Source organism: Balaenoptera ricei, chromosome 15 (assembly GCF_028023285.1).
Source record: "Balaenoptera ricei isolate mBalRic1 chromosome 15, mBalRic1.hap2, whole genome shotgun sequence".
NCBI classification, from domain to species: Eukaryota; Metazoa; Chordata; class Mammalia; order Artiodactyla; family Balaenopteridae; genus Balaenoptera; species Balaenoptera ricei.
The window spans coordinates 74,211-84,553 of NC_082653.1; positions in this window are offsets into that span (position 1 = coordinate 74,211).

Consider the following 10,343-nt stretch of genomic DNA (forward strand, 5'->3'; position numbering starts at 1 on the left):
CTAGTGACGGTCACACTGGCTCTCAGAGCCCTTCCTACGTGATTGCCTGTGATAGTCTGTGACTGTTTCAAATTACAGAGGCCCTGGAGCCATCCTTGACCCTCTCCCTGCTGTGAGGGGATACGCCCTCCATCCACCCCACCCTGCCTTGGCCTTGCTTCCCTCATCTCTGTGGGGCCAGGCTGTAGCCTCGCATCTCACCACCCCTCCCTCTGCTCTGCCGAGTGGTCTTCCTAATATAAATAATAGACAACATACCATCAGTATTGGTCTTTGTAGAGCATCATGCTAAGCACTTTACAGAGATTATTTCCTTGGAGTAGACATTAGCGTGCTCTCCAAGAAGGAGAAGAGCAGCCCTGACGATGGGAGTTGGCCTGGGCTCGCAGCAAGGTGGTCCCGTGGTTGTCCTGCTGGACACAGACATCTGGCAGAAGAGCTGCACTGTGACAAAGGCCACGTCATAATTGTGTCCAGGCAGAGGCCAAAACCAGGTCTCTGCCACCAGCGTGCCCTCTCCCAGCCCCCAGCAATGAGGCCTGCTCCTCCGTGAGCACAGCTGAGCCTGCCTCTGCCCTCACAGGTGTCACTCATTTAGATACCCCTGCTTCCTGACTGCATCCAGCCCATGCAGAATTCATCCGTCTGTAAAAGAGATGTCCGTGCCCTGCCAAGGCCACCAGACACACTGTAGTTGGGTGAGCTGGGATTATTCCTTGTCCCAGGGAGTGGGGGGCACACCATGGGGAGCTGTGGGGTGTCTCTAACAGGTATTGGGAAAGATGTAGGCTTGGGTTGGGTGATTTGTGTGCCACTCATGGTTGATGTATCTGGAGGAGGGGTCCCCAGGCACAGGGGTGGTCATGCATAGGCCTGAGGCAGGAGCATACCCGAGGCTGGAGCCACATGCGGGGTTGTGTTGTCATCTTCAAAGAACAGTACTAGGACTTCCCTTTGTTCAGGTAGCCCTTTTTTTTTAAGGTTTTTTTTTGTGTGTGGTAATATATAGATAACATAAAATTTACCATTTTAACCATTTTTAAGTGAACAGTTCAGTGGCATCAAGTACATTCTCATTGTTGTGCAACCATCACCACTATCGATCTCCAGAATTTTTTCACAATTCCAAACTGAAACTCTGTACTAAGAAACTCTGAAGCTCTGACCAAGATGCAGTGACAGGAGTTGGACTTGCCCCCATTCATGAAACAACAAAGAAATGGACAAAATACGTGATGCAACAGTTCTCAGGACACTAAACATTATGCAACAAAGCTCAGTGACTCCCGAGAGATGAAGAACCAATGGGCTGAGCCCTGCAATTGCCCCCATCTTACCACTGTGAGAATCTCCAGGCTGCAGTGCAGAGAAAGGGAACCCAAGCAGAGCCAGAAGGACTCCCTGAGTCGAGGAGATAAAACTGAGAATTCAGGGAAGCCAAGGCAGCTAGAGGCCACAGCTGGTGAGGAGAAAGCGACATTGAGAAGGAACTTGGGGATCTGCAGGAGACCCCCACCACCACCAAATTTTCAGCAGAGAACTAATCAGCACATGCATGTCAGTAAACAACCCAAGTCTGGGAGAAGAACCGCCCAGAAGGATTCGAGGTAACACCCCGCACCGTAACAAGGCAGGAAGTAGTGCGGGTTCCCACCAGCCAGACTGGAAGACCTCTTGGTTCATTGGACATTAGGTAGAGGACGGAGAAGGCTCTTGCCTCAGTAGTGAGGAATAATTAGCCCCAGACTGGTCACTGCACAGACCCCACCTAACAAATCAAAGAAAGATTTGGAAGAATCAAACTATTTCCTTCTAACTGTATCCCAAAACAAAGCTCAAGAATATTTTTAAGAACACAAAATATCCAACCCTCAACAAGGTAAAATTCACAGTGTCTGGCATCCAATCTAAAATTGTCAGGTGCACAAAGGAGGAAAATACAACTCCTAATGAGGAGAAAAATCAAGCAATTGAAACTGGCCCAGAGTTGACATAGATCTTAGTATCAGTAGACAAAGACACTAACACGGGTGCTATAAGTGAATATCAAGTATTGAAAACAGTTAAGTAGAGACATGGAGGTTACAAAAAAAGACTCAAATATAACTTCTAGAAATGAAAATTATAATGTCTGAGTTGAAAAATATGTGGATGTTGTTAGCAGCAGATTGGACATTGCTGCAGAAAGGTTTGAAGAGATAGCAATAGGAACTGTCCCAAATAAAACATGGAGAGAAATGAAAATAAAAAGTTAACAGCCTCAATGACAACTGTGGGACAACCTCAAGTGGCCTAATATACATGTAATTAGTGTCCCAGAAAGAAGGAAAGACAGGTTGGGAGAGAAAAAATTATTTGAAAAAACAAAGGCTGAAAATTTTCCAAATTTGATGAAAACTACAAACCTCAATGTACCTCAAGCTCAGAAACATGAAGGAAACTACACCAAGGTATAACACAATCGAGTTGCTCAACCAGTGATAGAGAGAAAAAAATTTTAAACACCCAGAGAAAAAAAGACACATTATGTACAAAGGAATAAAAATAAGGCTGACAGCAGATTTCATCATGGAAACAATACAAGCAAGAAGACAGTGAAGTAACCTATTTAAAATACTGAAAGGGAGAACAAAACTCTGCCACCCTAGAATTCTAGCTTTCAAAAACAAAGGGGAGGGGCTTCCGCAGTGGTGCAATGGATAAGAATCCACCTGCCAATGCAGGGGACACAGGTTTGATCCCTGCTCTGGGAAGATCCCACATGCCACGGAGCAGCTAAGCCCGTGTGCCACAACTACTGAGCCCACATGCTGCAACTACTGAAGCCCACGCGCCTAGAGCCCATGCTCTGCAACAAGAGAAGCCACCACAAGGAGAAGCCTGCGCACCGCAAGGAAGAGTAGCCCCCACTCGCCACAACTAGAGAAAGCCCGTACACAACAATGAAGACCAAATGCAGCCAAAAATAAATAAATTAAAAAACAAAAACAAAGGGGAGGAGAGTGTAGTGTAAGTGCCTGGCGTGAAGCTTTGATTACCGAGGCATCATATCAGATGACAAGGCTCGTGAATAAACATATCACCAGCTGTATGACACGACTACTAGCAAAACAATCAGGTAGGGAATTCCCCTCCCCCCTTGCATGGAGCTCCCGTTTCAGAAAACCCTGGGAGACCTGGAAAACTGAGCACCTGAATGACCCTGCCTACTCCCTAATTCCTGCCCTTATGCTCCAGGCTTGCCAATAATGCGTGACCCCATGATCCTAGGCACCCCACCCTCAGACCCTAATAAAGGCAAAGCCCCAGGCTCCCTTTCTCCCCCTCTGACCCTGCTGTGTGGCCCTGAGCTGTGCCATGTACCCTCCAGCACCTGTGAGTAATAAATCTTGTTCCTCAGAGTTCCTTCACGGTTTTTGCTAAAGTGCATCCAGTGATCATAATAAGAACCACAAGGGCCAGTCCAGCCACAACATTGCCCTGGTAGCAGGGTTAGGGGGGATGTCTCCGGGGCTCACTACAAGTAATACAGGCCCAGAAAGTGCCTCAGGCGTTCCTAGCTGAGAGCATCACCATCAATAGGCTGGGACTGACACAGCAAAGAGCAAATTACATCCAAAGTGAGCAGAAGAAAAGAAATAATAAAAATTAGAGCAGAAATCAATGAAACAGAAAACAAGAAATCAGTAGGGGAAATGAGTGAAACCAGCAGGTGGTTCTCTGAAAAGATTGATAAAACTGATAAACCTCTAGCCAGGCTAACCAAGAAAAAAGATACAAATTATTAATTATCAGAAATGAAATAAGGGCCATCACTATGGATCCCATGAATATTAAAAGCATAATAAAAGAATATTGTGGGGACTTCCCTGGTGGCGCAGTGGTTAAGAATCCACCTGCCAATGCAGGGGACACAGGTGCGAGCCCTGGTCCTTGAAGATCCCACATGCTGCGGAGCAACTAAGCCTGTGCGCCACAACTACTGAGCCCATGTGCTGCACCTACTGAAGCCCACACGCCAAGAGCCCGTGCTCCGCAACAAGAGAAACCACTGCAATGAGAAGCCCGCACACCACAGTGAAGAGTAGCCTGCACTCGCCACAACTAGAGAAAGCCTGCACACAGCAACGAAGACCCAGTGCAGCCAAATAAATAATTAATATTTTAAAAAAAGAATATTGTGAACAACTCTAGCTCACAAATATGATAATCTAAAAGAATGAACCAGTTCCTTCTAAGACGCAAGTTACCAAACTCATACAAGGATATATAGATCATGTGAATAGTCCTACATCTATTAAAGAAATCAATAATTAATAACCTTCCAAAACAGAAAGCACCAGGCACAGATGGGTTTACTGGTGAATTCTACCAAATACTTAAGGAAGAAATGATACCAGTTATGTGATCTCTTCCACGAAACAGAAGCTAGGGAACACTTCCTAACTCATTCTACGAGACCGGAATTTCCCTAATACCAAAACTAGACAAAGACATTACAAGAAAGGGAAAGTATTGGGTTGGCCAAAAGTTTCATTTGTTTTTTTCTGTAAGATTGCTCTAGTAGCACTTAGCTGTCTTTAACTTCATTCGAAGCAATTTTGTTAGATTGTATGTGACAGCTGTCATATCAGCGTGCATTTAAAACAAGACTTATCAAAATTGGTGAATTTTTGTGTAACCATTTTAATATTGAAGATGGAAGGAAAAAAAGCAACATTTTCAGCATATTATGCTTTATTATTTCAAGAAAGGTAAAAATGCAACAAAACGCAAAAACAGATTTGTGCAGTGTATGGAGAAGGTGCTGTGACTAATTGACCATGTCAAAAGTGGTTTGTGAAGTTTCGCGCTGGAGATTTCTCACTGGACGATTCTCCACAGTCAGGTAGAGCAGTTGAAGTTGACAGGGATCAAATAGAGACATTGATTGAGAACAATCAATGTTATATCACGCGGGAGATAGCTGACATACTCAAAACATCCAAATCAAGCATTGAAAATCATTTCCACCAGCTTGGTTATGTTAATTGCTTTGATGTTTGGGTTCCACATAAGTTAAGTGAAAAAAAACCTTCTTGACCGTATTTCCGCATGCAATTCTCTACTTAAACATAACAAAAACGTTCCATTTTAAAACAAATTGTGACGGGCAATGAAAAGTGGATACTGTACAATAATGTGGAACAGAAGAAACCATGGGGCAAGCAAAATGAACCACCACCAACCACACGAAAGGCTGGTCTTCATCCAAAGAATGTGATGTTGTTTATATGGTAGGATTAGAAGGGAGTCCTCTATTCTGAGCTCCTTCCAGAAAACCAAACGATTAATTCCAACAAGTATTGCTCCCAATTAGACCAACTGAAAGCAGCACTCAACAAAATGTGAAAAGCGTCCACAATTAGTCAACAGAAAATGCAAAATCTTCCATCAGGATAATGCAAGACCACATGTTTCTTTGATGACCAGGCAAAACTGTTACAGCTTGGCTGGGAAGTTCTGATTCATCTGCCATATTCCCCAGATATTGCACCTTTGGATTTCCATTTATTGAGGTCTTTACAAAATCTCTTAATGGAAAAAATTTCAATTCCCTGGAAGACTGTAAAAAGCACCTGGAACAGTTCTTTGCTCAAAAAGACAGAAAGTTTTGGGAAGATGGAATGATGAAGTTGCCTGAAAAATGGCAGAAGGTAGTGGAACAAAAGAGTGAATACATTGTTCAATAAAGGTCTTTGTGAAAATGAAAAATCTGTCTTTTATTTTTACTTAAAAACTGAAGGCATTTTTTGGCCAACCCAATACAAACCAATATCTCGCATGAGCATAGACACAAAAATCCAATATGTACAAATTGAATCCAATAATATATAGAATGAATTACACACCATGACCAAGTGCAGTTTATTCCAGGGAAGCATTTAACATTTCAAAGTAATCCATCACATCAACAGGCTAAAAAATCTTATGATCATATCAATTTTGGATATGAAATTGGATTTTGTCAGATGCAGAAAAAGCATCTGACAAAATCTAATACCCATTCATTATAAAAACTCTCAGCAAACTAGGATTAGAGGGGAACTTTCTCAATTTAGTAAAGAACATCTACAGAAAACCCACAGCAAACATCATACTGGATGAGAAAATAGATACTTTCCCATAAAATTGGGAATAAGGCAAGAATGTTCTCACCACTTCTCTTCAACATTGTACTAGAAGCTCTAGCTAATCCAATAAGACATGAAAAGGAGAGAAAAGGTATGCAGATTTGGAAGGAAGAAATAACTGTCTTTGTTCACAGATGACAAGATTGTCTACATAGAATATACCCCCAAAATCTATTAAAAATAAACAAACAAAAACCTCCTGAACTAATAAATGATTATAGAAAGGTTTCAGAATACAATGTTAATATACAAAATTCTATCGCTTTCCTATTTACCAGCAATGGACAATTGGAATTTGAAATAAAAAACACAACATTTACATTAGCACCAAAACAAACAAACAAACAAACAAAAAAAAACAAAAAAAACCTTAGGTATAAATCTAACCCAAAAAAGTACAAGATGGATAAGAGGAAAACTACAATACTCTGATTAAAGAAATCAAAGAAAACCTAAATAAATGAATAGATATTCCATGTTCACAGATAGGAAGACTCAATGTTGTTAAAATGTCAGTTCATCCCACGTTGATCTGTAGATTCAATGCAATCCAGTCAAAATCTCAGCAAGCTATTTTGTGGATATCAACAAGCTGATTTAAAGTTTATGTGGAAAGGCAAAAAAAAAAAAAAGAATATCCGACACAATATTGAAGGAGAAGAAGAAAATTGGAGACTGACACTACTCGACTTCAAGATTTAATTTAAAGTTACAGTAATGAAGACAGTGTGGTATTGATGAAAGAATAGACAAATAGATCAACAGAACAGAATAGAGGGCCCGTAAAAAGACCTGCACAAATATAGTCAACTGTTCTTTGACAAAGGAGCAAATCAATTCAATGGAGAAAGGATAGTCTTTTCAACAAATGGTGCTAGAACTGGACATACAGATACACAAAAAAGGATCTAGACACAAACCTCACAATTATCACATAAAAGTTCTAGAAGGTGATACAGAGGAAAATCTGGGTGACCTTTGGCTTGGCGATGATGTTTTACATACAACATCAAAGACAGGATTCATAAAAGAAACAATTGGCAAGGTTGATTTCTTTTTTTTTTTTTTTTTTGGTTGCACTGGATCTTAGTTGAGGCAGGCGGGCTCTTTAGTTGCGGCTCTCCGGCTCCTTAGTTGTGGCATGCGAACTCTTAGTTGTGGCATGCATGTGGGACCTAGTTCCCAGACCAGGGATCAAACCCGGGCCCCCTGCATTGGGAGCGCAGAGTCTTAACCACTGCGCCACCAGGGAAGTCCCAGTAAGGTGGATTTCATTACAATTCAAAACTTCTGCTCTGCGAAAGACACTATTAAGAGAATGAAAGGATAAGCCAAAGACTGAGAGAGACTATTTGCAAAACACATAACTTATAAAGGACTCATATCCAAAATATATAAAGAACTCTTAAAACTCAACAACAACAGAAACCAAATAATCCAATTTAAAAATGGGCCAAAGACCTGAATAGATGCCTCAGCAAAAAAGACATACAGATGGCAAATAAGCATATAAAAGGATGTTCAACATCCTATGTCATCAGGGAAATGCAAATTAAAACAACGAGATACACTACACACCTGTTACAAATAGCTAAAACCCAAAACACTGACAACACCAAATGCTGGTAAGAATATGGAGTAACAGGAACTCTCATTCATTGCTTGTAGGAATGCAAAATTGTACAGCCACTTTGGAAAACAGTTTGGCAGTTTCTTACAAAGCTAAACAGTCTTATTAGATACAGCAGTCTCCTTGGTATTTACCCAAAGGAGTTGAAAACTTATGTACACACAAAAACCTGCACACGAATGTTTATAGCAGCTTTGTTCATAATTGCCAATTTTTGTGCACAACTGTGGTACATCCCAACTATGGAATATTATTATTCAGCACTAAAAAGAAATGAGCTGTCAAGCCATGAAAAGACAGGGAGGAACCTTATGCTATTTCTAAATAAATGAAAGAAACCAGTCTCAAGAGGCTACAGACTGTGTGATTACGTACATACGGTATGATACGACATTTTGGAAAGGGCGAAACTGTAGAAATAGAAAGATTAGTGGTTGCCAGGGATGGGGTTGGGGGAAGGGGGGGATAAATAAACAAAGCACATAGGGTTTTTAGGGCAGTGAAACTATGCTGTGTGATACTGTAATGGTGGCTATATGACATATGCATTGTCAAAACTCACAGAATGTACAACCCCAAGAGTGAACCCTAATGCTTATGGACTTTAATAGTGTATCAATATTGGTACATCAGTTGTAACAATGTACCACATTAATGCAAGATGTTAATAACAGGGTAAACTGTGTGCAGGGGAGAGAGGGTATACGGGAAGTCTCTGTACTATCCCCTATTTTTCTGTAAACATAAAACTACTCACAAAAATGAAGTATATTAATTTTTTTTAAAAGGAGATGAAATTTTTTTCAGACATACAAAAGCTAGAAGCAGCAGCAGACCCACACGACATGTGTCAACAACAAATCGTCCCTTACCATGGGCACTTGCCAGCTACCTCTACAAAGATTAAATCATGTGCTCTCCTGCAGCTGCAGCTGCTGACTTTCAACACCCCCTGAAAGGAGTTCAGGGTGGAGAGCAGAAATGAGGCGCTCTGTGCTCGGGGGGGGGGGGGGGGGGGGGAGTGGCAGAACAGGTCTTTGGATAGTTAGATATTTTCAGGAGCCGATTTTATCAGCCCAATTCTTATATCTCCTCATATCTAGAAAAGCACTAAAATCCATCATGATGACAACTGCTCCTCGTGACTAGCAGAAACCTTCTGCAAAAAAATATGTGCTCGATTGCATGTACTCCCCCTTCACCAGAATCACGTATATACTGACCTTCCCCCCCACTTCTTTGGAGCGGTTTCTCAGAGATATCTGGGACACTGTCTCCCAGGCTGCAGTCCTCATTTTGCCCCAAATAAAACTTAACTCGCAACTCTCACGTTGTGCATTTTTTTAAGTTGACACATGAAATGATAAAGTGAGTTTTTCATGCAGAAAGCAAATAATAACAGATGGAAATACAGATCTACACAAAAGAATGAAGAGCCCTGGAAATGATAACTCTGTGGGTAAATACATAAGATTATTTCTTAGTGTGCCTCAGTCCTGGACAAGGATGTCACTTCTCACTTTACCTACTTCAGTGCTGTTTTTACAATGGACCAGAATTGCTTTTGCAATTACAGTAACTAAAACATGCCTCCCCCACCCCACCCCACCCCCAGCCCCGCTTCCAACGTCTCCTCCAACGGAGGGGGCAGGGCTCACGTCCACTCTCCGCATCTGGGGCCTCGGAGTGAGATTACTGCCCACAGACGCATCAAACTCCACTGCGGGGTCAAGGAGGGGGCCTCAGCGCAAGTGAACGCTGTTACACCTGCACTTTCTCTCCTGCCTCTGGCCATCTGTGAAGTGAGGCAGGACGGATCCGCATCCCAGGGCCAGGCCATGGCAATGACGAGACCCGATATTGACCACAAGGCGTCGCCGCTGCACTGCTGTGTTGAGAGCGCCCAAACTAGGTCATCTGAAAAGAGAAAAAAGTTTGTTCTTCTTCATTTTAAGCCATTTGTGGTGGAATTAACCACAGTTTCAGATATGAGTTGAGGCTTCTCTGCTATTTGTACTATATGGTGACGGCAGTTTGATGTTGATCTGAAAATATTGGTGAACTCAAACGTATTCATATAAGTAAAATGATTGGGAAGGGATTCTGAAAAATAACTTCTCATCTTAAAACAAACCACCTTAATAAAAGGTTAGCAATGCCTGGGCACAGGAATCTGCAATGATTACTTTTATGTGTCCACTTGACTAGGTTATGGTGCCCAGATATTTGGTCAAATACCAGTTAGGTGTTGCTGTGAGGGTATTTTTTAAACGTGGTTAACATTTACATCAGTAAACTTTGAATAAAGCAAATTACCCATCAGAATGGAGGAGGGCCTCAGCCATGTAGCTGAGGCCCTAAGAGCAAAGATGGAGATCCCACTCCCCACCCTCTCACCGCCACCCACCTCCAGACATCAACTCTTCCTGGGTCTCCAGGCTGTTGGCCTGCCCTACAGATTGCAGACTTACCCCCCCCCCCCACATTGTGTGAGCCAGTTCCAGAAAATAAACCACTCTCCATATACAGATACAGATGTA